Raw genomic sequence first — 6,000 nt, forward strand, 5'->3', positions numbered from 1 at the left:
AGACTGAATCTATTTTTTCATGTCCTTAAGTGCACCAGAGTAATGTATTTTCCATGTCACTTTTTGCGGCTATCACTACGAGACGTGTCCCTACATCCCATCAGTGGGTACATCCTGGTAAAGTGCTGCAGTGAATTGCTAAACATGTTTTATAAATTAGCTCATCCAAAAATTCCTGCTACCCAGCCCCATTCCGTGATGAGGCTTCATAACAGTAGAAAACCCATGAGATAACCTGAACAGAGGAAAAAGCAAAAAACCATAGCGTAGTCTCCCCCCAGTCAGGGTACCGAAATAGAAGAACGTGATTCCCCCCCTTCAGAGATGCCGACTGAGCACCTACACGCTTTGCTGCAGGCATCTAACTCTGTTGTGAGTCCACCCTTCTCCAATCTCTGCCTACGGCACCTTCGCTCCCACCACACACACCTGAGAACAGCAAGAAAACGCCCACCACCTCGGTGACATGGCTGACGTAGCTTCGAGCCAGATTTCAAGGCAACAGCCCCTCTTTGATTCTCAGAGGGTGCTACGGTACTGACTCCCAACACCAGTGGTCAGGTTTCTTGGCACTTTGCAGCTGCAATCAAGGGCTGGCTTCTCACAAGAGTTTAGCACCTTCCACACACCCAGCACATTAAGCTCGCTCACCTAGAAATTAAATCCCAGCCTTAAGTTCCTTGTGCTTCAGCTTTGCATGCTGAAAATAAGGACATCAGCTCCTCTTTCCTCTCCCCATCTGCCTCAGCCCCCAAAGCTCAGAGGCCCCCGGTTGCCTCCACTGGCTGCAGGGGGGGATGCCTGAGCCCATTTCTAGGCTGAGCCCACTGGGACCAGTTATCTAACCCCCCGGCTGTGTGTCAGCACCAGTTTCTGGTTCCCATTCTCCTTTTTGTGCTTTTATAGCACCCCATGCAAAGGGGCCTGTGTTGGTCTTTTCTAGGCTATAATAGCAAGAATGGCTTGCAGTAAAAACACTAAAATGTACATTAAAAACCTCTGTTGCCACCACCTCTCTCAACACACAATCTACTGACACACCACTCTGATGAGACCGAGCTTGGTTTGACAATCCCTGCGCTGAAGCCCTGCAAAGGAAAACAAATAGCCCTGCACGGGTCCAAGTAGACTGCAGCAGCCCAGCACCCCAAAAAGGGGGGAAGTGGAGAGAAAAAACCATGTGGGACCCTGGGCCTGACTCATCCAGCAATCACCGCACCTCTGGATAGCTGTAATTTGCTGTGAATTTTTCATGCTAGAATCAGCTGTGTGCTGCAGGCACGCAGCCGAATGGAAAATAAACCTGAAATATTAATGATCCACTGCAGAGTGCAGGCAGAAAGAGATCTACAAATGACAACAGGGAACCTTAGGTAGCCTAGTGGAATTGCTCCCTTCTTGTCCAAAACACAGCTGAGTTAAAATGAACACACTGTCCCAGAGGCACTGGAAAGAAACAGTGCTGGATTCCAGAGTTTGGGGTGTTCAGCAGTTGGTCTGTGTGCCATGATGGAAACTCAGGGTAACTAAACCTTCCAGCTGGAAGGTTTACCTCCAGGAAGCTCCTCCAACCTGGAGCTTCTCAGCCACGGCTTGGCCTGGATTAGCACCCCATGTGCCCAAAGTAGTCTCCTTCCCAACCACGGGTCTGAGCAGCACAAGCGACAAGGCAAACAAAGCCCAGAGAAAAGAGGAAGGGGAGGGGGATCTAATTGTGCACTTATCAATATATCCCGGCAGCTGTCTAGACATTATAAACCACCAAACAGACTTCCCTCTCCCAACTGATAACACCAGACCTTAAATTTAACCAGAGTGCAAACACAAGACCTCTGTCAGAAGTGACCAAGAGCTCTAATTCATACCAACATCATGTTTTTTGTTTCCCTTGAATGATTACGTTACTAATTTCACACCTATTCCTTATTCATGTCACCATTTCCTTGCCTTAAAAGCCATCCTGACATGAGGTTAGTCATTTACTTGATCACTGCCATCATTAGGAATTCTGCAATCAGAAGAATAGTGCCTCCTCGTTACTTATTTAAAATGTGCCAAGCAGCATAGACGTTGGTGAAATATATGCCAAATTATGCCCAATGGAAAGGAGAAGAAAAAAAAAAAAAGCAGTTATATATATTCATCTTCTGAGCATCTGCAGAGTACCCCATGACACGTAGGAGTAGCATAGAAGCTCCGATATTAGTTTAAAAAATTCATGGGCCAGCAGTTGACTCTCTCCAGAAATAAACCTGTTAGTAAGTGTTGCTCGGAATGAAAAAAAAAGGTGGTAATATTTGTCCTGCTGAGTTTATGCCTCATCTCTTGTTAGGAAAGTTATGATACCATCCTGGGCAGAGGAAACTGTCGCAAAGTTACAGAGCATCGTTCAAGGGGATTGGTTTTGACATGTTTAGCAAACTGTATTTATGCAAACCCCGTCTCGGGAGCTGCAGTAGACGGCAGATAGTGGGAGGTTTTGCAAAAGCTGGGGATTTAGACCACCCTTGCTCTGTAAAGTGAGAGCTGCTGGTGCTCGACCCTGCTGTGAAGTGTGGGTGGTGCAGCGGGTCCTGTCACTGCGAATCTTGGAGAAAAGAAAACCCCAGCTGGCGATGGAAATATTGCTCATTTTCCAGTGAGCTGTGCCTGTCGCTAAGGGCAGATCCCATCCCCTCCAGCAAGCGTTTGAATTGCGAATCCATCCAATTTTGGAGCAGGGCTAATCTAAGACTTTGACTTGACCCATCTTCCTATCTCAAATTGGTAGCTGCAAAACAGAAATGAGCACTTGTCTGTTCTCCGGCAAATTGTCCTCTCTCTGGGCAGGATTCAACCTTTGATGGCTCTTTGGAGCCCACAGAGCTGGGCTGTGCCCTCCCTGCACACGCTGGGTTTTAAGCTGACACACTGTGATACACAAATTTTTAACCTGGAACAGCACAGGGCTCCCCTCAAGCCCCAGTATCCCCCAAAACGGGGTGACAGGAGACAGCCCCAGCAGCGCAGGCTGCTGTGCTGGTCCCCAGCTCCCTGCCAGAGCCGGGAAAGCATCTCCTCTCCCTCCCGGGCACCACTGGGGAACCGCATCCCTCCCTGCAGCCGGAGGGACACACCTGCCAGGCACCAGCTCCACTCTAGAACACACTGAGAGACACTTGCTGCTGCCTCTGCTCAAGGAATAAAGCAAAAAGTACTGCTCTCAGTATTTGTAAGTATTACCCTGTTTTGGAGAGTGTTGTGTATCCCCAGGGATTGAAAGATTCAAAGGTACTTTATGTATTCATGTGGAATAAGTATTCATATTTATGTATGAATATCCGTAGACCATGAAAAGAATTCTGTGTTCATTCATAGAATACCTTGGTACACGAAGATAAAGGCTGCTGCATGTGTTAACTGTGACATACACACAGGTAACTGCTATAGACAGAAACATGCCTATGTAAAACATGCGGAACTGCACGTGAAACCACAGCACACTGGGTATTTAATGCCATCTCTATGTAAAGAAGATATTCCCTTAGAAAAAATTAAACGTAACACAGAAATCTTCATTTCAGAATGTTTTTACAGTGCTAGGGGTTGGGGTCAACCTTATTTCTTCCCGTCACATATATTATTCAAGTTGTTAATTCCTCCTTTACAGTCAGCTACTATTTCTTCCAGCCAATCCTTTGAAATCTGGCCAGTGGGACCTGGTGTGTTTTGCACATGACATTTATAAAAACCCTGCAACAGAATTTATTTTAAATTATTCTGAATTTGATTTCTCTGAAAAACCAAATCTATAATCAGTTCTAAACCTGATGAGCAACTGAAGTAATTGCTACACTTCAAAGAAAACGGTCCGGAGGTTTTCTTTACTTATTTTCCCCCTGTGTAAGCTTTGGCTCACTACATTCAGCCAGACAAAAGTTTCATCATCTTGTGGTATTTCTGAAATTAATCTGGCTACTGCCAATGAAAAAATGGTCCTTTTTTCAACATGATTGTTGAGGCATTTTTCAAGTGTTGCAGACTTTCTGTATTTTAAAGGAAGAATAAATGCAGTTTTATTCCCAGTTTCCCAGGCTCCTGTATTTCCCTTTCCTTGGCGTCTATATTTCTCCTTTATTATTTCCTTTATACAAAGCAAAAAAAGCAAGGAGAATGGGAGGAAAGGAGAAAACAGAACAAAACTGACCTCTCTCACTTTTCATTAGGTCAACTGAAAAACACTAAATATTTTTATGGTGAAGTTTTTAAAAGCTACGTTTCTTAAGTCTTACACTTTTCCAACCAGCTCTAGAAACTCTCTAACACGGGTCCGGTTTTGCATTATTCTGGTCAGGGAGGGAAGTCGATCTGACATTAAACCACAAACCTGCCACTAGAAAACTGGGTCTCCATCTCTGCCCCATGTTACAGGGACTCCAACAAAGCCAATGCCCTCAAATCTTAATATATGCTTAGCTTTAAGCACATACTTAGATCTTATAAGAAATTCTTCTCATTCTCTAAAACATCATCGCTTTCGCTTGTCTTCCTCTCTTTGCTTGTCTTACAGAGCACCCTCAGCTGTGACTGTGTCCTGCCAAGCCTATCGCAGCCAGGAAAGCTATATGAGAAGTGGAACAAACCACATCCAGATACTCCAGGACCTCCAGAAAGAGCCACCAGCAACAGGCAGAGACCATCAGGGAAAACATAAGGATCTTGTCACACATCAAACACACATCTTCAACCACAATCAGAAATATTTTCAGTGTTACTCATGTTTCTTCCCTGGCAATATTCGGTACCCAGTTTGATCCCTGATGAAGCCACTGGCAATGTTTCCATAGGTTTGATGTGACCTTCGCAAACCCTATTTGTCCCCCAAAGCATTCATCCTGTTTTCTATTTTTCACTGTAACACTAAAATTTCATTTTCTGACTGAGCTTGTGTTGAGCTGCCTGATGGACAATAAGTATAATCACACTTAAGTTAATGGGCAGGACACCAAACCCAAAAGCTTTTATTTTCATTAAACATCATTAGATGTGGCATGTCTTTTATCAAAGCTGTCTCCAATATTCACTTTATTAAAAAGTCCATCACCCCAGACTGCGTAATGTAATCTGCAAGGACAGACAGTGAATTTATATTAAACACGTTGGCAGGTGGGGACACAGACTCCTGAAAACATAAATATATTCAAAAACTCTCTTTAAAAAGGATCTTGAAAGGACATGCAAAATGAAGAGAAATTAATAATTCAAAGTGTGTGTATTATTTGGCAAACAGTAAAATGAAATTACTTATTTAAGCTTAAAAAAAAAAAAAGACTATAAAGTTTTACAAAACCCAAGTCAGATGAACATGATAGTTAAACATTGAGATGTCTTTGAGTATGTGACCACAGGTCACAGGTTATAAGTACCTTCCAATTCTGCAAACTACCACTCATCAACAGGCCCCAAGGATTTCTCAGCTCGCTATACAAGTTATACCAAACGGATGGCTGCAGTGAAAATTCACTTCCCTCGCCGTGCTGTGCAGCGTTAGGAGCCATGGCTGGGGCATATAGAACAGAAAAAGTTTCATTTACCATAGACTATACTCATGTTTTCAAGTGTACAATTTCAGGACATCTAAAGGCACAGTTTTCCAGGCTGCAGTAGTGCTACTGATCTGAAACACCCTGGCTGGGGTTGAGGATGTTCAGGCAATAGAAACTCCTCCTGAATCATGTAGCTCATTTTCTACACGCCTTTGTGACTCCAAAAGCTAAAACCTGGCTTCTTGCGGCTTCAGAGTGCCTGGGTCTGATGATTGTTAGTCTGTCTGCGTACAGAGGGAAAAGACAGGAGAGAGATTAGGAGAAAAGTGACCTTCCTCTCCCAGACTCCCATAGGCACAGGCAGTCTTGACTATGAGATGTTAAGACTAGACCAAAGCTTTGCTTAGTTTTTCTGGTGCAGCTTTGAATTCTGCACCTTCATGTTCAACTTAAAAGCCTTGGGTGCAGGTAAGGT

Source organism: Numenius arquata, chromosome 26 (assembly GCF_964106895.1).
Source record: "Numenius arquata chromosome 26, bNumArq3.hap1.1, whole genome shotgun sequence".
In the NCBI taxonomy this organism is placed as follows: domain Eukaryota; kingdom Metazoa; phylum Chordata; class Aves; order Charadriiformes; family Scolopacidae; genus Numenius; species Numenius arquata.